Source organism: Coregonus clupeaformis, unplaced genomic scaffold (genome assembly GCF_020615455.1).
Source record: "Coregonus clupeaformis isolate EN_2021a unplaced genomic scaffold, ASM2061545v1 scaf1012, whole genome shotgun sequence".
In the NCBI taxonomy this organism is placed as follows: domain Eukaryota; kingdom Metazoa; phylum Chordata; class Actinopteri; order Salmoniformes; family Salmonidae; genus Coregonus; species Coregonus clupeaformis.
The window spans coordinates 138,574-164,793 of record NW_025534466.1 but is presented as its reverse complement, the minus strand read 5'-3'; the positions used below and the strand labels follow the sequence as shown (position 1 = coordinate 164,793).

Below are 26,220 nucleotides of genomic sequence, written 5' to 3'. Positions count from 1 at the left end.
TCCTGTCTGTTGGGAAGAGCGCTCAAGTGGGCCAACGCCGAGTGGGTGGAATAGACGCAGCGTCCAGTACGCTATGAGGATTTCTACCCGCCGCTTTCGGGCGGTATTCGATCCCAGCCACCGGAGGGGGAGAGCCATCTCCTGCACCAACTGTGGCCGCAGAGGGACACACTGCAGCTGGTCGGTGCTGGGAGGGTCCTTCAGGAGTCGAAGCGGTAGGCAGAGCACTGGTGGACCGTCTCAGGTGAGTGGGCACCGACTCACCCAGAGCTCCTGTTGCGCATATGTGTATAGATATTGTATTTCCAGAGTTTTCCCCTCATTCCCAGCATAAGGCGCTCGTAGATTCAGGCGCAGCTGGGAACTTTATTGATCGTCAGTTTTCCCGTAGTTTAAGGGATTCCTATTGTTCCTGTAGATGTGCCCTTCCCCTGCCTACACGCCTTAGATAGTCGCCCTTTAGGGTCAGGCCTAATTAGGGAGGTCACAGCTCCAATCTGGATGAAAACTCAGGGGGGTTCACGAGGAGAAAATTAGTCTCTCTGATTCTCCTGTCTCGTTTCCAGTGGTGTTGGGGCTTCCCTGGTTAACCTCTCATGACCCCACTATTTCATGGCAACAGAGGGCTCTCAAGGGATGGTCAAGAGTGCTCGGGGAGGTGTGTGAGGTGTTTCCATAGGGACAACTATGGTGGAAAGTCCAAACCAGGTCTCCCACCATGCACATTCCCCAACGAATATGCCGAGTCTGTCAGTCGCCTTCTGTAAAAAAGAAGGCGACTCAATTACTACCCCATCGACAGGGGGATTGTGCGATAAATCTCCCAGGTAAGCACCTGCACTTCCCAAGAATCATGTGTATCCCCTGTCACAGGAAGAGACAGGCGGCTATGGAAACATATGTCTCCAAATCTCTGGGGCAGGGATACATTCGGCCATCCACTTCACCTGTCTCCTCGAGTTTCTTTTTGTGAAGAAGAAGGATGGAGGTTTACGCCCGTGCATTGACTACCAGGGTCTCAATCAGATTACTATCAAGTACAGTTATCCACTACCAGCTCATTGCTAGTATGACGGAGTCATTCTGCACGGGCTGCCTTCTTCACAAAATTGTATCACAGGAGCGCGTACAACCTGGTGCGTATCCGGGAGGAGATGAGTGGAAGACAGCATTCAGTACCACCTCCTGGGCATTATGAGTACCTCGTCTGCCATGCGGGTTGATGAATGCTCCATCAGTGCTTCAATCCTTCTGTTGATAGAGATTTTCAGGGACCTGACAGACAGTGGGTGTAGTGGTGTATATTGATGACATTCTCATATACTCCGCTACCACGGGCCCGAACATGTGTCCCTGGTGCGTAAAGTGCTTGGTCTGAACTGTTGGAGCATGACCTGTATGTAAAGGGCAGAGAAATGTCTGGTACTTCCAAGAGTCCATCTCTCCTTCCCTAGGGGCACCGCTGTCCCCGCGTCAGGGGTGGAGATGGAGATTGACCGCTTATTTCGGCCGTGCATAATTGGCCGACTCCAACCACGGTGAAGGAGGTGCAGCGATTTTTGGGTTTTAGCCAACTACTACCGGAGTTTATCCGGGGCTTTGTGGTCAGTAGCAGCTCCCATTACCTCCTTGCTGAAGGGGGGACTGGTGTGACTGCAGTGGTCAAAGGCTGAGGCGGACAGGGCTTTTGGTCATCTGAAGGACCTGTTTACCTCGGCTCCAGTGCTGGCTCATCCGGATCCCTCCTTAGCATTCAGGTTGAGGTGGCCGCGTCCGAGGCTGGGATAGGAGCTGTACTGTCTCAGCGCTCGTGCCTACAATAGCTCCGCCCCATGCTTTATGCTTTCCACAGAAGCTCCAGTCCGGCGGAGCTAACTATGATGTGGGGGACCGGGAGCTGTTAGCTGTGGTTAAGGCCTGAAAGTTTGGAGGCATTGGCAGGGGCTAAACACCCTTTTTATTTTGACTGACCATCGCAATCTGGAGTATATCAGGCGGCGAGGAGATTGAACCCTCGCCAGGCAAGGTGGGCCATGTTTTTTACTTTCGTTTTGTGTTTACGCTACTTACAGACCAGGTTCCCAGAATGATAAGGGCAGACCCCTGTCCCGACTGTAGACACAGAGGAGAGGTCCATTGAGCCCACTCCCATACTTCCCGGCGTCGTGTCTGGTGGCACCGGTGGTGTGGGAGGTTGATGCGGACATCGAGCGGGCATTACTCACGAGCCTCCCCCCCCAGTGTCCAGATGGTGGTATGTACGTGCCGCTTGGAGGTTCGTGATCGATTAATCTATTGGGCTCACACGTCACCCTCCTCTGGACATCCTGGCATCGGTCGGACAGTGCACTGTCTTAGTGGGAAGTACTGGTGGCCCACTTTCAGCCAAGGACGTGAGGGTTTACGTTTCCTCCTGCTCGGTGTGCGCCCAGTATAAGGCACCTAGACACCTGCCCAGATGGAAATTACAACCCCTACCTGTTCCACAACGGCCCGTGGTCCCATCTTTCGGTGGATTTTGTTACGAGACCTTCCCCCTCACAAGGGAACACCACGATCCTGGTCTTGTGGATCGGTTTTGTGAATCAGTCCTGCCGTCTCATTCCTATGCCAGGTCTCCCACGGCCCTACAGACTGCTGAGGCCCTATGTACACACGTGTTCCGGCACTCTCACGGGTGCCTGAGGATATTGTATCGGATTGAGGTCCCCAATTCACCTCAAGGGTCTGGAGGGCTGTTGATGGAACGTCTGGGGGTCTCGATCGACTGACCTCAGGTTTTCACCCCCGAGAATAATGGGCAGGTGGGGAGAGTTAACCGGGATGTGGGTAGGTTTCTGCGGTCCTATTGCCAGGACCGGCCGGGGAGTGGGTCGGGTTTTTATCCCCTGGGCGAGAAATGGCCCAAAACCTGGCACCTTGGCATCAGAGCCAGGATCGAGGCCTGCGGTGGATGAGTGGTTTCGGCGCTCGGAAGAGACCTGCAATACGGTGGGAGAGAAGGGGCCTTGGTCAGGGTGGTGACCAAGAACTTATGGTCACACTGACAGAGCTCAAGAGTTCCTCTGTGGAGATGGGAGGAACCTTCCAGAAGGCCAACCATCTCCAGCACTCCACCAATTAGGCATTTATGGTAGAGTGGCCAGACGGAAGCTTCACTCCTCAGTAAAAAGCTACATGACAGCCCGCTTGGAGTTTGCCAAAAGGCACCTAAAGACTCTCAGACCATTAGAAAGATTCTCTGGTCTGATGAAACCAAGATTGAACTCTTTCGCCTGAATGCCAAGCATCACATCTGGAGGAAACCTGGCAGCATCCCTACAGTGAAGCATGGTGGTGGTGGTAGCATCATGCTGAGGGATGTTTTTCAGTGGCAGGGACTGGGAGACTAGTCAGAATCGAGGCAAAGATGAACGGAGCAAAGTACAGAGATCCTTGATGAAACCTGCTCCACAGTGCTCAGGACCTCAGACTGGGGCGAAGGTTCACCTTCCAACAGGACAACGACCCTAAGCACACTTGTGCCAAGACAACGTAGGAGTGACTTTGAGACAAGTCTCTCTGAATGTCCTTGAGTGGCCCAGCGAGAGCCCGGGACTTGAACCCAATCAAACATCTCTGGAGAGTCCTGAAAATAGCTGTGCAGCAATGCTCCCCATCCAACCTGACAGAGCTTGAGAGGATCTGCAGAAAAGAATGGGAGAAAACTCCCCAAATACAGGTGTGCCAAGCTTAGTCGTCATACCCAAGAAGACTTGAGGCTTAATCGCTGCCAAAGGTGCTTCAACAAAGTACTGAGTAAAGGGTCTGAATATCTTATGTAAATGTCATATGTCATTATTATTATTATTTTATTAGCAAACATTTCTAAAAAAAAACAGTTTTTGCTTTGTCATTATAGGGTATTGTGTGTAGATTGATGAGGGGGAAAAAACTATTTTAATCAATTTTTGAATAAGGCTGTAAAGCTAACAAAATGTGGAAAGAGTCAAGAGGTCTGAATACTTTCCGAAGTTACCTAGCATGCTACAACAACTTAGCAACAATGACTGACAAGAAGAATGTTGACAGACTACTTGAGATAAAATGGAGAAAACATTAGATCAAACAAATGCATTCAGATATTTCCTCTGAGTATATCTTCAAAGAACATTAAGCAGTTTTATCAACCTCTCTCCACAGAAATATGAACATCAATGCACCCAGAATATGCAGACAAATGAAATAATGAGATGAAAAATATAGTTGCTCTTCTAATGTGGTCAGGGATGTTGATTTGGCGGTAGGCCTTGGCACATGTCTAGTCTGACTAAGCTCTGCCTACAGTGATGTAGACAGCAGTTGTTAAGTCTTTCTCACCACCCTCGCTTGAGTGAACTACATTAACAGGAAGGGTTGAATAAACATGAACGCCATGTATCAAAGGGGGACATTTTGGCCAAATCCCCCTAAACCGGCAAAGCGGCACCATGGCATGGCGAGTGACTGGACTTAACAAAGTGATCTGGAAGATTCCAAACTAAATTAGAAACAAACTTGACTGGCTTTGCACAGAGCCTGACCTCAACCCTACTCGAACACCTTTGGGATGAATTTGGAACGCCGACTTGAACCAGGCCTAATCGCCCTAACATCAGTGCCCGACCTTCACTAATGTTCTTGTGGTTGAATGGAAGCAATCCCATCTTCCAACATCGAGTGGAAAGCCTTCCCAGAAGAGTGGAGGCTATTAAAGAAGGAAAGGGGGGCCAACTCCATATTAATGCCAATGATTTTGGAATGAGATGTTTGACAAACGGGTGTCCACATAGAACAGGTGTCCATATACTTTTGGTAATGTAGTGTCGTGACATGACTTACTTTAATGTATGACTGTTATTCATCAAATCACCTAACTATGTTTAATTGTCACTCGATTAAATTAATCATGTAACAATTAAATCGTTAGGAATTTGGGGCACCATGGAAGAAGTTGTTTAACGAGTTACCATCTCCCGAATTAAACTCTTAGAAGATATGTTATATATCGTATAGTCACTTATCAAATAATTACCTCTTATCAGTCTCATTCTGAATGTCGCATAATCCTTGAATGCAAGAACCTAACCTTATTGATGAATCAGCAATACACAAATTGGCGTAATTATTTATTTTACTAACTAACTAAAGGGTAATAACACAATACAAACACACACATAGGTTATTGATTACTAATGTAATACATTGAAAACAGGTCCCTAGTGGACTGGACTAAGAATCACAAGACTGTTTTTTCAAGGCTTTTTATGCACTTGGGGTAAAGGGGCGTTCCCATCATGTTTACACAATCTCTGATGTCACTCGGGCGTAGCTAGTCACTGTGCATAGTTTATATGGAAAACTATTATCTCATTAGAAGACTAAAATCACATTCCTATCTTCACCAAAATACTCTTACTTAATCGTATATATATTTTTATACAACATTTAGATGTAAACTTGATAGATAGAATATGTACCTTTGGAGTTACAGTTATTACTTGATACCATCCTTAATGACATGCACAAAATAATAAACAATATGACATGATTATTCTTTAGATCCCCACTGACCATTTCCCACAATCTTTTAAGTAGCAATATTGTTTCATTTTCCACTTTTGGATGTTGGGAGTCTTAACGGAAGACTTCCTTTGTCTCACAGGGACATTTTTTCTTCCCATAATAGAGACCAAATGAGTACTTTTCTGCAAACTATTTATGACCGGCGGTTGTTAAGTCAGCAAAATGCCCCCCTAGGAAAGAGGGTGTTCAAACCTTTGCCTAGCAGGAATGTTTGATCCCCTCAACCCATGAGGGGCATTTCATGACAATAGTGCACATACACAAATATGTAGGCAAAAACACTTTTCACCAGTGGATTACAGTATACTGTACTGCACCTGTTCTCTACTCTCTGAGGTTATTGATATTTCTGGCTGCCCTTAGAGCAGACTTCATCGCCGTCTCTCTATCCAGGCATGAGGCAGGGCTGTGTGCTCCCCCAGCAAAAGTGGATCCTTTTGTCGTTCCTGAACAGCTCTGAGGCGTAGTCTATATGCTGGTACGGGGTGAAGAGGGCAACGCCCCCAAGACTATAGGGATCCAGCGCCCACTTCTTCACCAATCCTCCGATGCTGCCAAGCGGCCGTATGCCCTCCCGTGGATCTTGACAAGATCCTCCAGCACCAGAGCCCGCAGCTCCTCGTCATTCACCCCATGAAGAGGGTGGCGTCATCCGAGAAGGTATAAAGAAGCCAAGAGGACCCCCAATGTCCGTGTTTGGGAATCTGTGGCTGGGGTAGTAGGATGAAAACGAGAGGGCAGATCCGTGATACTCCTCCCTCCATTGATGCCATCCTTTTCTCCCAGAACCTCTCACTGAATATCAGGACCACCTTCATAATGATAATGATATCAACTTTATTAATAGCCCTTCTCATTAGAACAGTTTTAAATAACAGGATCAAACTATCAGAATGCACAGTATATAATACACCAGTGGGGACCCACAGGACTGCAAATGTTATTGCTAGCTCAGTAAGCCCTGGTTCAACTAACCACTGAGAGTTTGATTAAATGCGTCAGGGGTGTTAGAGTGCTGGGCAAGAAAAAATAAATATCACCAAGGCCCCACTCCAGACCTAGAATTGAGAAAACCTTAACTACTGTATATTACACACTGCAACCCTTACCTTGGTGGCGCTATCATAAGTGCAGCGACCGCAGCGCCTCCATCTTGTATACTGAGAGCGGGGGGCTGGGAAGTCGATGAAGAGTGTAGCCTTGGCGGTGGCTGTCACCAAGGCGTAGTCTACTGTCAAGTGGCTGAGAGGATGGTTTGTGTCCAGAGTTGGTGGTCCTGGTAGGACACGGTCACTTTATTGCTGGTCTGACTGATAATCGTTTCACCTTGGATTTCTAGGTGGATGGTGCCCTTCAAGTCCTTGCAAATGGCATTGGGTAGTTTGTCAAACCCGCCTGTGACCTCAAAGTAGCTGAATACAAAAACACTAATCACACTGCTGTAAAGTCTGGCATTCATGGGGCTATTACCGCACGTGTAAATGTGTTGTAACCAAAGTAGTGAGGCAGTGGTGCCTAGTCTTATCTGGAGAGGGCCGTTGTGCGACCAGCTTTTGATCCAACCGAAAAGTAACACACCTCTATGTACGGGTGTGTTTAATTATTTACAGTCTTCAGTCAAGCTTTGGTTGCTGTGAAGCTGCATACCATGTTTGTTACTGTGGTTGGAACAAAAGCATAGACCCACCCCTACCCTCTGCTGATGTAATTGAACTCCACCAAGTAGGGCTCTCTATAATCAGCTGATGGTGGTGTATATACAGAAGGGGCATTCTTACGTAGTCTCATCATTGATATCAGACCCCGATCAGTACAGCGCCTCTGTGAGTGCAGTGTGAATAAACTGTTCTCATTCAGAATATCCCCAATCATCCGCAGCTAACCACGACTCAGATTCACCTCGGTTCACAAAAGATACGCCTGTCGGAAACAAACAATTTACACTTAACATTAGCTGTACTGTATATGGTATCGGCTGAATGAAAAGGGGCAAGTGGCTATGTTCAAAGCAATATATGCTAAATGTATACACTAATGTTGTTAATAATGTTACAATCAATATCAACCCATCAGCATTCTCATTTCCAAGTCAGAAAACTGCAAGACAGTTTTTACTCAAAGCAGCTGCTGTATCTTGTCTGGTGTCATCACTCAACATGGGTTATCTCATGAAAGCCAACCATATACAGTAGGCCTACAAGGAGGGCTATGAAGTGCTTTCTTTCTTTACCTTGTACGAGTACATGTCATAGTTGTCCAGCATGGCAAGGCAGTCATGGCTTTCCACATAATCTCTTATCTGCAACAAATCATGTATAGCTCAGGTACAGTTGAAGTTGGAAGTTTACATACACCTTAGCCAAAATACATTGAAAATCAGTTTTTCACAATTCCTGACATGTATTCCTAGTAAATATTCCCTGTCTTAGGTCAGTTAGGATCATCACTATATTTTAACAATGTGAAATGTCAGAATAATAGTAGAGAGAAATTATTTATTTCGGCTTTTGTTTCTTTTCATCACACTTCCCGTGGGTCAGAAGTTTACATACACTCAATTAGTATTTGGTAGCATTGCCTTTAAATTGTTTAACTTGGGTCAAACGTTTGGTGTAGCCTTACAAGCTTCCCAAAATAAGTTGGGTGAATTTTGGCCCTTCCTCGTGACAGAGCTGGTGTAACTGGGTCAGGTTTGTAGGCCTCCTTGCTTTCGCACACGCTTTTTCAGTTCTACCCACACAGTGATGGCCACTCCAATACCTTGACTTTGTTGTCCTTAAGCCATTTTGGTACAACTTTGGAAGTATGCTTGGGGTCATTGTCCATTTGGAAGGCCAATTTGCGGCCAGCTTTAACTTCCTGGACTGATGTCTTGAGATAATTGCTTCAATATATCCACATAATTTTCCTTCCTCATGATGCCATCTATTTTGTGAAGTGCACCAGTCCCTCCTGCAGCAAAGCACCCCACAGCATGATGCTGCCACCCCCTGTGCTTCACGGTTGGGATGTTGTTCTTCGGCTTGCAAGTTCCCCCTTTTTCCTCCAAACATAACGATGGTCATTATGGGCAAACAGTTCTATTTTGTTTCATCAGGACCAGAGGACATTTCTCCAAAAAGTAAGATCTTTTTGTCCCCCATGTGTCGTTGCAAACCGTAGTCTGGCTTTTTTATGGCGGTTTGGAGCAGTGGCTTCTTCCTTGCTGAGCAGCCTTTCAGGTTGTGTCGATATGGGGACTCATTTTACTGTGGATATAGATACTTTTGTATCCTATTTCCTCCAGCATCTTCACAAGGTCCTTTGATTTGCACTTTTCACAAAATACGTTCATCTCTTGGAGACAGAACGCGTACTCCCTTCCTGAGCGGTCTGCGGCTCTGATCCCATGGTGTTTATACTTCGTACTATTTTTTTGTAGAGATGAACGTGGTACCTTCAGGCGTTTGGAAATTGGTCTCCCAAGGATGAACCAGACTTGTGGAGGTCTACAATTTTTTTTCTGAAGTCTTAGCTGATTTCTTTTGATTTTCCCATAGGATGTCAAGCAAAGAGGTACTGAGTTTGAAGGTAGGCCTTGAACATACATCCTGTCAGTAGCTAAGTGTATGCGGTGAGGAAATCAAGCGCAGAAACACGGGCGTTCGTCAACAGACTTTAGTTAACAAAAATGCAGCACCAAACAGGCGAACAAACCGGGAGGCAAAATACAAATTACGCACTAACACACACGTGCGTAAAATGAAGATACAGCACACAGTGCGAACTCTCGGGAAACAACAAACACGAGTAATACAAAAAGAGCAACAGCTTGACAATAAACAATACCACATAACACCTGCCCCCACACACGAAAACTAAATAGGCAACCAAATCAAACACTAACAAGGGACAGGTGTACAAACAGACAAAACCAAACAAACATGAAACATCGAACGGTGGCAGCTGGTACACCGGGGACCGATGACCGCCGAAGCCTGCCCGACCAAGGAGGAGGAGCACCTCGGGCTGAAACGTGACACATCCACAGGTACACCTCAATTGACTCCAAATGATGTCTAATTAGCCTGTTCTGAGAAGCTTCTACAAGCCATGACATCATTTTCTGGAATTTTCCAAGCTATTTAAAAAGGCACCATCAACTTAGTGTATGTAACGTCTGACCCACTGGAATTGTGATATAGTGAATTATAAGTGAAATAATCTGTCTGTAAACAATTGTTGGAAAAATTACTTGTGTCATCCACAAAGTAGATGTCCTAACTGATTTGCCAAAACTATAAGTTTGTTAACAAGACATTTGTGGAGTGGTTGAAAAACACGTTTAATGACTCAACCTCGTGTATGTAAACTTCCGACTTCAACTAAAGTATGCCTCATGTACATTTTGTGATAAGATGTCACTGTAACTGATCAGGATAATAGTTAATTCTATTGTACCTAAAACCCTACTTGATTCCCCTGCTTCTGCACCAACCTTCTGCAGAGCCAAATCAAAGAGCTGATCAGCTGACTTCCCTCTCTCCTCTCATTCAAGGTACTAAGTTGAGGACGTCTGGGTCCCCTTTTCACCTCATAGGTTTGTGCAACAATCCATTCACCAGATAGTAGGTGTTATTGTCATCCTCAATGAATGGGTTTAAGCGACTAAGGCCCGTATTGTTTGCAATCTTCAACAGAATTCTATGGAGTGAGATATCTTATGGTTAACATTGAATTGTTGATGTAAGCGAGCACATGCTGTCATTCCCATGCAAATAATTTTAGATAAGATACTTGAGTGATGTGGATATACTGGAATACATATCTCAAAGGAAATAAATGATCTCACTTCAATAAATTTTAATAGAAAGTTAGCAAAATAGATGATCTTACTACCATGGAAAGGAAAATACCTGTCAATTTGGTGGAAAAATCACCCCTGATTAACTCTTTAGTATTATCCCCAGTTTCACCTATTTGCTTATGGTATTGCCTACGCCTAGCGAACAGTTTTTAAATTATATGAGAAAAAAAAATATTCAATTGTATTTGGAACGGCAAGCCAGACAAAAATTAAAAGAGCATATTTGTATAATGAATATGAATTTCGGAGGACAGAAATTATTAAAATATTAAAGCATTAGACCTATAAAGCTTCAGTCATACAAAAGTTATACTTAAATCCGAACTGGTTCTCAAGCAAATTAGTGGTGATTGTCTGTCCCAATGTTCAAGAAAGACCTTTTTCCCTTTATTCAGATTACAACCTCTCACTTTCAGTTATTTGAAAAGGAATAATCTCCCAAATGTCACTATTTCTAAAACAAGCCATAGAAAGTTGGTTGCAATTTCAATTTAATCCTCCAGAAATGACAGAACAAATAATGCAACAAGATATTGTGGTTAAATTCAAAATATACTAATTGACAAACGTTCTTTTTTTGACAGGAATGTTTAAAAAAGGTATAATCTTCAGTAAATGATATCATCGGTAGGACTGGTGGAGTTATGAGCACTTTTATGCAGCTAACAAAAACACATCGGAAATGTCTGCTCTACCCAAAATTACAACCAAATAATTGCAGCCACTTACAAAAGTGGGAAGAGGAAAGTGGAAGGAGAAAGTAAGGAACTTGTCTGCCGGCCTTGCATTAAAGAATATAATTGGTTAAGAAAACTGTGATAAATAAAAAAGTATATCAGTTTCACTTAAGGACCAAAAAAGGATTGACAGCCGTCCCATATGATTGCAAAATAGTTGGGGAAGAGATCTTTGTGACGTACCGATCCCATGGCATAGTGTTTATGAACTGACACAAAGAACGACACCGTAGATTCAAAATTTGAATCTTTCAATTTAAATTATTATATAGATCTTAAGCTACCAATGAGAATGTTATTTATATGGGGGGATACAATCTTCCCCAGCTCTGCAGATTTGCTGTGAAGAGACGAATCATTAGATCATTTGTTTTGGTTCTGTCCATTTTGTGGCTTGTTTTTGGACACAGGTCCAGGAATGGCTAAAGGATTGCAATATTTACCTGGAACTAACCTTGCAGATAGCATTACTGGGTGATCTGAAAAGTCATTAGTCAATCAATCAATAATATAATAATACTATTAGCAAAATGTTTATTTTTAATTCACAATCTGTAGAAGCAATGAGAATAGAAAGGTTCAGAACTTTTGTAAAACATCACAGTAATCGGTTGAAAGGTATATATGGCAAATAAGAAATCCTATAATGGACTGTGTTAAGAGATAGATGGGAATTGAATAGAGTTGAAGGATGGGACTAATAACAAATAACATAAATAATAAAAAGATAGCTAATAATGCTAAGCATACTGTGTCCATAATAATGTATATAGGTTGTATGTTGGGAGCTTTTTGGGAAAGAGCACAGTTAGGAAGATATGGCATATAGAAGCAAACCGGATGGACATCATGAAAATGATCGGAGAGGTTATAGAGTAAAAGAAATTCAAGGAGCAAAAAAATTAAAAATAAATAAATATATATATATATATATATATATATTGTGATTCTCGCGAGGCTGTGTCCTGGAGGACGTTACATCCCTGAGATGGCTGCAAACCCCTTTAAACCATCTGCTGTATGGTCGACTCCTCTATAAATCTTCCCGCAGCTGAAACCAGTCAGGAGCTGATGAGCTGAGGGTTTGGTTGAAGGGAAGAAACACACTGAGGGGTGAGTGTGTGGAAGAGAAACACGGTCTCGAGGTTGGGTCTAGGAGAGCCAGAATGGTGTTATTATTTGGTTAGTTGCCAAACCTTTAATAAAATCCTTGTTTTGGTTAACCCTGGTCTCCTTGCACTACTTGGGCAATCCCGCTTCAAAATGTATCTCTCCAGATGGTGAAAATCGCACCTCAAGCGTTAATAGTGCATGTCAGAGGAGGATACCTTTGATCACCCAGTTTTCCAGTTGCACTAGCAATCCCCCCCACTGAAATGAACATCTTAGAGAAAGCCCCTTGTTGCTGCCCATCACGCCCAATGCAACAAGCGTAAACAAACTCTCTTGGAGGAGCAAAAAAGAAAGCCAACCTTCTGAAGGCAGAGGAATTGCAGTTGCAGAGACAGAGGGTGAGGGTCCAAAATACCCGCCCAATAAAGGCAAGTGACTTTATATCTAAGATGGAGCTACATACATTGACCTGCATGCATTTTGAGGCCCCCCCTAAGCCTGGCCCAAGCAACAGTGGGTTGGTCTATTTAGCCCCCTTTCTAACCCCGGGGAAACCTAATCTTCGGGACCTGGGCCCCCCTGACCAGGTTGCAGCTATATGATGCCCTGAGGTCTGAGATCCTCAGCAGATATGACTCACAAAATTTGGTACATGCACCTTTCACTGTTGACCCTTCCAACCAACCATCTCGCGCAGATGCATGAACTTGTCCGAATCGCAAGGAAATGGCTGATCTGAGAGTCTGCAGCGGCGGTGGTGGACCGTTGTGGTGGATCGTTACCTACGCGCCCCTGCCTTATGAGGCAAAACGGTTCATCAGTCAGCAGGCCTTACCCGGCTGATCCTACCGTGGAAGCTGTGGAAAAGTACCAGGCCACAGCTGAGAGATGCTGAATGCTTCCCGAAAGAAAACCCCAGGAGTGCGGCCCCACCACAAATGGAAACCACTCCAAGGACCCCCCAGGTCTCAACCCACCACGTCATTATCCCGGCTCCAGGGGAACCAAACCAGGCGGTCCAAAAGAGTACCACCAGGGGGGGGACTCACAGTGTTACACGGTGTGGGGAGATGGACATATCTCCTGGCAGTGTAGAAAACCGCCATAACCTTCCCACTGCGAGTCCTCCCACTCAGCACCCACACACACCGTTTTGCCCCTCGCTCTTGGGAGTCGTAGATGGCGGCCCAATCGACCCCCCACCTACCACGGTAACTGCAAATCACCATGATGTGGAGGCCTTCACTGGATTCTGAAATTGCCCGGAACCCACCTGGTGGGATTTAGTGGGCCCAACGTGTCTGACCCCGGGAAAATTCCTCCCAGTTTCCTGTGTCCCATGACACCAAATCCCATTACTAATTCATCCCCGGAACCATACACCGGGGCGAGGGTGGTTGATTCCCTGTCCCCTGTCCTAATTGGGCCAGACTGCCCAGCCTTTCACCCACTCTGGAGAGAGTCTCAGGAGAGGATACCGAGGTACCTCGACGGAGGGCAAACTCATCCTGGGAAGGCTCCGGTGCAATCACTCAAATTACTCACTCCCGCCCGGGCTCTGATAGGGATGGCAGGTGCCCAAGACCGAGCACACAGACCTACAGAAATCTAATGTCTGGTCTGAGGGAATGAGAGTATCGTTTGTTAAAAGCATCTTGAGTTAGACATGAAGACAGAAGAGTTAAATATCACTCCAGGCTAAACTCCAACAGAGCTCCTTCCCTAAGCAACCGGGAGGAGCTGGAGAGCTCACGCAGGACCATCGAGGTGTGAGGAGACCCTGCGCAGTAGTAAGGAGGTCCAAAAGAAGGCAGAGGGAGAAGTACAGGGTGTTGGAGAACAAGATATGAAGAATGCGGAGGCAGAGAGAGAGAAGGAACTAAAGCTGCTCAGCAAACTAACTCTGCTAAAACCAAGGCTGATGCGTTCAGTAAGAAACTCCAGGAGAGACAGCAGGAGGCTGGTATCCTTGAGGTGGAGGGGTTGAAGAGAGAGAGCAGGCTGGCAAGCAGCACGGCAATGCGGGACCCCTCTCCCGGCGTGATGCCTTCTTCGCTGCCTTTACCCCGGCCTTCCCAGGAGGGGGATGTGGTGATGTCACAGAGGCTGTGTCCTGGAGGACGTTACATCCCCCCTGAGATGGCTGCAAACCCAACACTATGGCTCCATCTGCTGTATGGTCGAACTCCCACCCTCTATGGCCAATCTTCCACTGCCAGCTGAAACCAATCAGGAGCTGATGAGCTGAAGGTTTTGGTTGAAGGGAAGAGACACACTGGGGGTGAGAGTGTGTGTGGAAGAGAAGAGACACGGTCTCGAGGTTAGTCTGGGAGAGACAGAATGGTGTTATTATTTCGTTAGTTGCCGAAGACCTTTAATAAAATCCTTGTTTTGGTTAACCTAGTGCTCTCCCTTGCACTACTTGGGCAATCCCGTGAGCTTACCTTCACATTATATATATATATATATATATATATATATATATATAGTAGAATTATTGTAAATTAACTCTGTCCATAAGGTGTAGATAGTATGTATAGACCGGAAGTAGAGCCTGGGCATTGTTGTTCCTAATTTACTCCAAGTAGGGGAAAGGATGGTAGGGTTGAAAAGTAAGGGGAGTATATATATTTAAAAACAAAAAAAAAAAAAAAAAAAAAACATGGGGAATTGGAAGTGATGCAGACAATTACATTGATAGAAGATACAATCTATCTGCAATATTAAGCTGATCCATTCCCCCAAAAAAAAAAAAAAAAAATACTTTAGTTATTTTCAATAATAAACGGTAGGAGATAAGAGATATTGTGATACCTTTGTATTGTGGATTATAGGACTGAGAGTCACACACTGACTCCGTTCAAGATCATTCTGAACTGCTTTATTTCCTGTTTTTACAACTCAGAATCTCTCACGTCTACATCGTCCACCCTGCTAGAACTACCCATGACCATCATTGCAAAACTCTGACTCATATCTATCATACAAGGTTAGGGGTCATAAGCAAGAAATGTGAAACTGAAAAATCCTCATGGAAAGCAATGCATTTCAATTCACTTCCATGAAATCATTGAATTCAAATTCAACTGACCCCCAATCCTGCAATGGTAAGTCCAGAGCTAACAGCCTTACTCACGTATGGAGTTAGGGATCCTCATGGCACCAAGCTCTGCGTACCAGTGCTCTCCCTTAGGTCTTACGTCTCCACCCGTCCTCCTATTCGATCACTTGACTCTATTATGGTTACCTGGAGGTCAATAAAAGTCAGTGAAGTGATCATGTACTGCACATGCACTATTTGTAATAGGTGTTATACTGACACAGAAATGAGACATTTACATTGTGTTTAGAGACTGTTCAGTGAATCTGGTGACTACCTTGTGTCCTGCCTCCTCCAAAAACTTTGCTGCCGTCAGATCAGAGATGCCAGCCCCGATGATTGCAATATGATGAGGTGTGTTGGTGTGGGGGAAACCCTTGTCCACTATCCAAGTAGCTCATCATAGTCTGGGTCTTGTAGGCAATCAAATAGAGGGTCCTTTCCATTCACACTGAAAACTATGACCACAACTATGGCCAGAGGGACTAGGAAAGACCAGAAATAGATGAGAATGGAAATCAAATGAATAAGAAATAAGACATCAATTATCAGTAATTGCAAGATCATTTAATGGCAACAATGAATAGCCAATAATATCAATCCAAATTATTTGTTCATATTAGTACTTTTGACAGAATGTTCTATCATCCCTTTCTTTACTTCTTAACAACATTTGGAAATACCCAAAAAGTTACTGGTTCAAATGTAATGCAAGAAGTTGAGCAGATGCTCAAGTTACTGGTTGACATTTACATTGTTGCATTAATCAATCTAAGATAAATCAGCCTCTTATGTGGAATTCGACAGCATGCTCAGCCATAAATTACATTTGAATGTGTAGGCTAAATTGAGTGCACATTGAAGACCATAATAAACTCTCACTAATTTACAAATCAAGCTGTCATTATAGGCTATAAGAATGTAATGGATATTTTGAAGAAAGGGGTATAATCAATCAAATACTTACAGTATTTACACAGAGCCAAATAAGGGCTCATTCTCACTCCAAAGCCCAATTACGTCTTCCAAAGGTAAATTATAGCAAAACAGAAGCATATGTTTTCTGATAAAGCGCGTTGTCTGGTGTTACTTTCAAGTCTCTAAAGCTCACCTTACCTGAGAAAGAAAATTGTTTTCGGTTTCATTTGTTTTATCAGTGCATACTACAACAACTTAGCAACAATGACTGACAAGAAGAATGTTGACAGACTACTTTGAGATTGCAATAGTACTGCTTGTATGCTCCTGTAAAATGAAGAGAATAATAGAAGTACATTAACACTGTCCCCTCTTTGCGCCATTTACCCAGAGAAGCAGTGACACATTTCACCAGGTCTACTTGCTGACAACTGTAATGTACATCAATTTATTCCATCCCGTGTAAATTAGACCTGAATGTTAATTAGATGTACCCCATAAAAGATCTATAGGGCATCAAAAAGTGTTAAGAAGTGACAGCCAGGCCTGCTATGGGTGTAAATACATCTGGAACAGCTATTTGACATTAGTTCATAATCGTTAACAACATAACGACAGAGGTGTCAAGATTTGATAGATAACCAGAGTGAGAAGAACCACATTGTTCCTGTTTCCATGAGAACAAGCCCAAGACGCAAACAAATGTGTCACTGTACAGTACTGAACTGGCTGAAGCCCAGTTTCCCAGTACCAAGACATGTTTGTGGTTAGACATACAGGGGCTGTGTTTAAGCCCTAATTCCACTGCACATAGGGTTTCTGTGTCCAAAGTTTGTTTGAGATACAGAGATCCTAAAAGGTCCAACATCTCCAACTGTCTTTTCTTATAGACTCGATATGTGCAATTTGGGTGTTGACTTTAGGAACCAGATCGGCTAGCTGAGCATTTGCACCAGTGCCAAGTTTGCAGTCTTTGTGTATCTGTCAACAACTTTGAGCTTTTTGGACACTTCATAAAGAATGCAATCAATTTGGCCCAGTGTGGGATGATGTTATCAAATGACATAATAACTTTGATCTGTGTTAAATGGAGAAAACATTTGATCAAACAAATGCATTCAGATATTTCCTTCAGACATCTTCAAAGAACATCAAGCAGTTTTATCAACCTCTCTCCACAGAAATATGAACATCAATGCACCCAGAATATGCAGACAAATGAAATAATAAGATGAAAAATATAGTTGCTCTTCTAATGTGCTCAGGGATGTTGAGTTGGCTGATTGGCCTTGGCACATGTCTAGTCTGACTAAGCTCTGCCTGCAGTGATGTAGACAGGTTGTTAAGTCTTTCTCACCACCCTCGCTTGAGGAACTACATTAACAGAAAGGGGGTTGAATAAACATGAACGCCACGAATCAAAGGGGGACATTTTGGCCAAAATCCCCGAAACCGGCAGCGGCACCATGGTATGGCGAGTGACTGGACTTCACAAAGTGATCTGGAAGATTCCAAACTAAATTAGAAACAAACTTGACTGGCTTGCACAGAGCCCTGACCTCAACCTTATCCAACACCTTTGGGATGAATTGGAACGCTCGACTTCGAACCAGGCCTAATGCGCCCAACATCAGTGCCCGACCTCACTAATGTTCTTGTGGCTGAATGGAAGCAATCTCATGTTCCAACATCGAGTGGAAAGCCTTCCCAGAAGAGTGGAGGCTATTATAGAATGAAAGAGGGGCCAACTCCATATTAATGGCAATGATTTTGGAATGAGATGTTCGGCAAACAGGTGTCCACATAGAACAGGTGTCCATATACTTTTGGTAATGTAGTGTCGTGACATTACTTACTTTAATGTATGACTGTTATTTACCGAATCACCTAACTATGTTTAATTGTCACTTTCGATTAAATTAATCATGTAACAATTAAATCGTTAGGAATTTGGGGCACCACGGAAGAAGTTGTTTAACGAGTTACCATCTCCCGAATTAAACTCTTAGAATCAAATCAAATCAATTTTTATTGGTCACATGCGCCGAATACAACAGGTACAGACATTCAGTGAAATGCTTACTTACAGCCCTTAACCAACAGTGCATTTATTTTTAACAAAAAAAGTAAAAATAAAACAACAACAAAAAAAGTGTTGAGAAAAAAAAGAGCAGAAGTAAAATAAAATAACAGTAGGGAGGCTATATATCGGGGGGTACCGGTGCAGAGTCAATGTGCGGGGGCACCGACTAGTTGAGTAGTTGAAATAATATGTACATGTGGGTAGAGTTAAAGTGACTATGCATAAATAATTAACAGAGTAGCAGCAGCGTTAAAAAGGATGGGGTGGGGGCAGTGCAAATAGTCCGGGTAGCCATGATTAGCTGTTCAGGAGTCTTATGGCTTGGGGGTAGAAGACTGTTGAGAAGTCTTTTGGACCTAGACTTGGCACTCCGTACCGCTTGCCCCGTCCGGTAGCAGGGAGAACAGTCTATGACTAGGGTGGCTGGAGTCTTTGACAATTTTGAGGGCCTTCCTCATGTTATATATCGATAACAGTCACTTATCAAATAATTACCTCTTATCAGTCTCATTCTGAACGTCGCATAATCCCTTGAACCTGCAAGAACCCTAAACTTATTGATGAATCAGCAATACACAAATTGCCATAATTATTTATTTACTAACTAACTAAATAATATCACAATATAAACACACATAGGTTATTGATTACTAACGTAATACATTGAAAACGGTCCCTAGTGGACTGTTTTTCAAGGCTTTTATGCACTCGGGGGTAAAAGGGGCGTTCCATCATGTTTACACAATCTCTGATGTCACTCAGGCGTAGCTGGTCACTGTGCATAGTTTATATGAAAAACTATTCTCTTATTAGAAGACTAAAATCACATTCCTATCTTCACCAAAATACTCTTACTTAATCATACAGTGAGGGAAAAAAAGTATTTGATCCCCTGCTGATTTTGTACATATTCACTGACAAAGAACGATCAATCTATAATTTTAATGGTAGGTTTATTTGAACAGTGAGAGACAGAATAACAAAAAAATCCAGAAAAACGCATGTCGAAAATGTTATAAATGTATTTGCATTTTAATGAGGGAAATAAGTATTTGACCCCCCTCTCAATCAGAAAGATTTCTGGCTCCCAGGTGTCTTTTATACAGGTAATGAGCTGAGATTAGGAGCACACTCTTAAGGGAGTGCTCCTAATCTCAGCTTGTTCCTGTATAAAACACCTGTCCACAAAGCAATCAATCAATCAGATTCCAAACTCTCCACCATGGCCAAGACCAAAAAGCTCTCCAATGTTAAGCTGGGTGGGGGACTCCAGGTGCAGAGACGGACACACGGACAAAAGAGGGTGAATTAGGATGTTGTTTATTCAGCGTGTTTTGGCAGAGAGAAACAGTTCAGGGTGGAGTAGCTTCAGACCGGGGTAGGAGCTGAGTGGGGTGGAGAGCCATGAGTACTGAGAGCTGGATGACGGGATATCAGACAACAGATGAGCAGGTTGCGGCGGCGTGGGAATGGCAGGCAGGCAGGCAGCAGGAACAGACGGGATCTGGTCGAAGGAGAGACAGGTTACAAACGTGGCAGAAACAACTATAATGCTGAGAGAGTAACAACTAAACTGAGATTGCTGTACGGAGCCAAGTTACCACAGGTGGTGTAAGAACCGAACTGGCGCTGGAGAGGTGTCCAGCCCGGGTAGATAACTGCTGGTTGATTGGTGACAATGAGCTGCAGCTGGATGTAACTGAGCATGAGAGAGAATGGCCACCCCCTGGGACCTAGATCCTCTGACTGGGCTGCACAGCAGGGGGAGACAGACACACACAGGGAAAAAAAGGAAAAGGAAAACAAGCAGGAACAGGACCAACAGTGCCGGACCGTAACATCCAAGGATGTCAGGGACAAGATTGTAGACCTACACAAGGCTGGAATGGGCTACAGACCATCTCGCCAAGCAGCTTGGTGAGAAGGTGACAACAGTTGGTGCGATTATTCACAAATGGAAGAAACACAAAAGAACTGTAAATCTCCCTCAGCCTGGGGCTCCATGCAAGTACTAAGTCATGTTTTTGCATAGGGGTCAAATACCTTATTTCCCTCATTAAAATGCAAATCAATTGATAACATTTTTTGACATGTGTTTTTCTGGATTTTTTTTGTTGTTATTCTGTCTCTCACTGTTCAAATAAACCAACCATTAAAATTATAGACTGATCATTTCTTTGTCAGTGGGCAAACTCTACAAAATCAGCAGGGGATCAAATACTTTTTTCCCTCACTGTAGATTTCTCTATTTTTATATCAAAATGCAGAATTTCCAAATTACCTAAAATGCATTAACTGTATTTATTTTTACATAAACAACGATTGGTGTCTCTGCATTGAATTGCCAAATACGTGTTGTTTAATGTAAAACGTATAAAAAACAAATACCTACTTTGTGCTAGCTCACAGAACTTCCATATAGTCTGTAATCCTTTTGGATACTCTTCTTCATGGTTCTACAATGGATAATTAAAGGAGCGTCTTACTATTGGTCTTCAAGAAAGGAAATCAGAATGAAAGGAAGTAAACAAAGTGATGGTATCTTATTTTTACCCCCTAAAACAGCTCTTCACAGTCAATCACAGCCTTGCCAGGTGTCACAGCCTACATTAGCCCAGTCAAGACTGCATTCTTTCTAAGTTAGTCATCCCATCAATTTAGGAGAATAATAAATCCCCCAATAGTAGGCATCACAGTTTTCTGTAGTGGTAATGATTGCATAAATGTACTTGCCCTAGTTAAGGTCCATGAGTAGGACACAGACCTAGCCAGAGCCATATAGATAAATATATGGCTCTGGCCCTAGCTGTGCATGAGTTGTAATGACAACAAACTAGCCCAACCTTTACATTATTTAAATTAACACATTTTAGAATATCAGCTCATTCCCTGAATTGACCAGTAATGACTGACTCTGTTTTATACCAGCCAACATCACCAATCACTCTTTCTGTTTATACCTGCCTGGGAGGGAATGGAAGAAGGAGAGGGTGGTGGAACAGACATGAGGATAGGACAATTAACCATACTGTATCGGATTTCATCATTGTTCAGTTTCTCACATCTTTGTATCCTTTTCACAGCCTTTTCAAAGATGGGACCCAATGTTCCTCCACTCATGCCTCCATCAATATTTTTTTCAGGAGGATGCAATGAAAGACTAATTAGGACTCATTTCTAATTTGCTATTCTGTTACACGTCTTTCAGGAGATCCGAGAAGCCGTGTGGTCTTTCCAAACAGGCCAAGGACTGGGTAGAGAAGAGTGTTTGAACAGAAGACATTCAACTATAGAACCCAATTGGTCCAGCAGGCTGTCAAGTGGCGGGAAGATAAACAGATCATATACAAAGACTTCAAAGATGACACACCAGACCTCCTCCCAACATTGTCCAGGTTGAAAAACCAACCAAGGAAGAGCTAGTGGCAAAACTTGCCTACTTTTACAACTAACTTTAGCTCGCCTAATGATGGTAGTGTGATGTTGTGGAACGCATTCATCAATAACATGTAATTCAATCGTTGGTGGCTGCATGCAGTGTGACTACTATGTAGACCATCTGGAACAGTACCATTCTCTACCTCAGGGGGTGTATACAGGGGGTGCATGACCTACCTCCCAACATCTCTCCGGTTGAAAAACGGTTTGAAAACCAACCAAGGAGAAGCTGGTGGCAAAACTTTAGCTAGCCTAATGATGGCAGTGTGTAGTGCAGAGTTTTCTTCCAAACATCAGCTCTGCTGGGGTTTGTTGAGTAGTTCCGTGAGGGGTTGCTAGCGGTAGTTTCTCAGAAAACTAGAGATTTTGTTTCCAAGTCTTTCCTTCAGAGTTTGTGGCTGTGACAGTTTTCTTGAGTGTTCTCATGAAGTGTTCTGCTTCGGCATTAGCTCCTCAGCCAGTAAGGTGTTATTTTTCTATGTTTAAATCCAAGGTAGTGGCTGAAATCTGTGAAGGACTGTCCATTGAAGGGAGGTCCATTGTCCGTTTTTACAATCTCAGAGACTCCAAAGGAGGAGAAATCTTTGTCAAGCTTGGGAATGGCAGATGTGGACTTTACGATTTCAACTTCCGGATACCTTGAGTATTCGCGCGAAAACTACAAGTAGGTAATCACCCGATGGGAAAGGACCACAGAAATCGAAGCTGATACTTCTAGCCATGGACCCTTGGGTAGTTTCGAGCATAGACAGTGGTTCCATAGGATTTTCTGCAGTGGCAGCTTGACATGGAATGCAGTGCTGAATTGCTTTTTCCACCATGTCATCTATGCCTGGAAACCAAACCTTCTCTCTCAGTAGCTGTTTGTTTTCACAATACCTAGATGTCCTGTGTGAGCTAGGTTGATTGCTTTTTTTATGGAGAGAGGCTGGAAGAGCGAGCCGTGTTCCTCTCAGAATGACGTTTGCTTGTGCATTGATTGTTAGTTCATGTCTCATGCAAAAGAGTGCTTTTAATGTTTGGAAATCAGCATCTTGTGTATCACGTGATGAATCTTGCCAGGTTCCTGAGGACAATAGGGCGCATCAACTTCTGTAGATGTCAACGTCTAGGTGAAGTGGTGAAACGAAATCAGGCGCAGGACACAGAACTGAGAAAATGAATGGATTTACTAAAACAAAAGTAAACCATAACCAACCCTCCACGCAGGGAAGAGCAGAACAACAGCTCACCAAACGCACGTAGAACAACGGACAATCACGCACAAACTCAGGAGGGAAAACGAGGTAATTATAGGGACCAAATAAGCATAATGGGTAACAGGTGTGATTAATAAAGACAAGACTAGTGTAACACAGAACATCGATCGGTGGCAGCTAGTACTCAGGTGACGACGAACGCCGAAGCCTGCCCGAGCAAGGAGGGGGCAGCCTCGGCTGTATTCGTGACAGTAACCCCCCACCTGACGCGCGGCTTCAGCTGTGCGTCGACACCAGCCTCGGGGGACGGCCAGGAGGACGCGGAGCAGGGCGAGTTGGATGACGACTTGATGGAAATCCCCTTAACAAGGCTGTATTTGTGACAGTAGAGCGGAGTCTTTCTTTGTTTCTTCTTGCACCTCTTTTAAAGTCATCGCTTTGGGAATTGTGCTGTCAATGATAAAGTTCACATATTCCTCTCTCATGCGAGAGGTTCTTTGTGGTGTTTCCCCTGCGATGGGGTAGCCGGCAGGGTTGTCTTTACCGGCTTTATACTTCACAGTGTAGCTGTAGGGTTGTAGTCTCAGTCTCCATCGCTCAAGTCGTGCTGGGGGTGTGGCTTTTGGGTTGTTGAAGATAATCCCTAGTGGTTTATGGTCTGTGATGACCGTGATGTGAGCTCTGTAGAGATACAAGTGAAAGTGTTCACATGCCCAAATGATCACCAGAGCTTATCTCTCGGTTGGTGAGTAGCGCTGTTCAACCTCTGAAGCGCCCGGCTGGCATATGTGATGATATGGGCCTCTTTGTCACTTGTAGGGTTGTGCTGACTCAGTATGGCACCTAAACCAACTGTGCTGGCATCAACTAACAGTGTCAACCTCTTGACTGGGTCAAAGTAGGCTGTTGTCATGTGCTGCATCAAACATGTTCTTAATTTGTTCATTGCAGACTGGTCTTGGTCCCCATGACCAGGTGTAATCTTTACTTGTGAGCTCACGAAGAGGCTGTGCGGTTGTTGCGTATGGTATGAACTGTGAACAGTATTGTATCATACCCAGTAGACTGCTAACGTCCGAGACATTTTGAGGTGCTGGCAGATTCTGTATGGCTTTGATTTTCTTTGGATCCACCGAAATGCCTTTCTCTGAGAAAACATAGCCGTAAAAACTCAAATGTTGTTTTGCTGTAGTCACTTTTTTTTTGTTCAGCGTGAGGTTTTTCGCTCTCAATCTCTGAAACAGTTTTGAGACTTGCGTTGTGTTGCAGCACTTGCTGTATTCATTTTAAACACCTCGGCAGCTGAATTTATCCAAGTTCAGTCTGGTGTATCTCCAGACCGTATGTGTAGTGAAGGTTGTATATACCTTGAGTCTGATGTAACTCAAGCTGGTGGTATCCAGCATTAAGATCTGGCTTGGACACCACTGCTCCATTCAGATCATGATAGGTCGTCACCATTGGTGTGATGTGTCGTTCCGTTGTATTGCTGTGTTCGGAAGGTGCATGTCGACACAGACAACTTTATCAGGCGTCTTGGGTTTTGGTGTACCACTATTGGGGATACCCTGGTTGGCCCTCTGATTATTTCGATTCTTGGCTTTGTAGTGTCTCAAGCTCCTGTTTAACTTTTTCTCTCAAGTGAAAAGGAATCCTCCTGTGTGGTTGTACTGCTGGTTGCACTGTGTCATCATGTGCACTTCACTTGAAAGTCTATGAGTTTTCCTATGCCTTGAAGGTCCTTATTCGTTGTAACTGGCTTATGAATACATCTTTTTCACTTTGGTGGGTTTAATATTTTCAGGTCCAAGGTCTGTTGCTGTCTACTATTAATGAGCCAGAGTCACCTTTGATTACATAAACATATCCCCCTCTTAGTCTTGGTGTGACTGGTGCTGTAATTTTCCTCTCAGTGGAAGTGGTTCGGATAGCCATAAAAAAATGTTTGCCTTAGCCTGTTTTAATTCACAGCTGGGCTTTAACTTGTCAACAATAACATCCACAGTTGTGTTCATAATGGTAACTTGGATGTGTGGTTGTGATGTTTCTGTAGTGTACACACAGCATACACATCATAACCACTCATCATCATCATCATCGCTTGGTGAGGTGTCTTGTTTTTGTGTCTTTTTGTCATTTTGTGACTGCACTTTTTGTTTCGGACGCTGTTGGGTTAGCTTTTTCAGGCAACTTGCGGAGTGGGCTCGTGGTTTTTTATCTACAGCATTTTTTGAAATGATTCAACTTTCCACATCCTTTCACATTTTTTGTTTGTCCTCCATATGGTGGGAATGTTCCTCCACAGTTATTGCATGTTCTGTTTTGACGTTTGTCACTTTAATTTTTTGTAGCCCTGGCTTTTGTTATATTTTTTATTTTGTACAAGCGCACACTGAGTTATTTTTTGTGATTTTATTGAGCGTTCTCCATGCCTGCAGCTTGTTTATATACATCTCTTTACCCTGCCTGTATCAAGTAGTTGATGGAGTGCCATTGAACCATCTTTTTGTGCCATCCGCGCATCGGTACTGCAGCTTAGTATTATCTGTGACTTGAGTTTCTTTATTAACATTTGCAAACTCGCATGTGAATTCTAATTCCTCAATCTTGTGTTACATCTAAGGTTTCGTTTTAATTTTTCTTGCTTGTCTCGGTTTCATATTCTGTGTTACTTTTGGACAGAATATCATTTGGCTCGCTGTATCATAGTCATCAGCTGCTCCGGTATCTTGCAGTGTGTCAAATTCCACATCCTCCCTCATAGTGTAACATAATCCCTTTTCTGTTATTTTTTCGCTATGTCTAATGCCACTAGAAAATTGTTGAATCTGTTGATCCATTTTTTCCACCTCAAGCCCGATTGAGCTGGGTTCTGTGTGCACATCAAACATCGGAGTTCCTAAACTAGCAATTGTGGTATTGTACGTTATATACTGTTACCTTATCTTGCTTGTTCTCTTTTACTCACATGCACATGTTCGTCTTGTAAATTCCTTCTTCTCTTGTCCGTTTCACCAAGAGGGGGTGTCCCGTTGTTAAAGTGGAGCTCAGTACTCTACTGTTAAAAACAACTTAGGGTACGGAGGACGGAGGCGCCTCACCGGGACAGGGGCTCATGTGGCATAAGCCAGCCTACAACTCGTTCTTGGTGTTACCTATGCTGTGAGTCAAGAGGATCTATA

General features: G+C 43.7%; 1 pseudogene; it reads right to left on the bottom strand.

Moving 5' to 3' along the window:
* Nucleotides 1-5,928: 5,928 nt before the first annotated feature.
* Nucleotides 5,929-16,447, bottom strand: LOC123486125 (annotated as a pseudogene).
* Nucleotides 16,448-26,220: the final 9,773 nt, after the last annotated feature.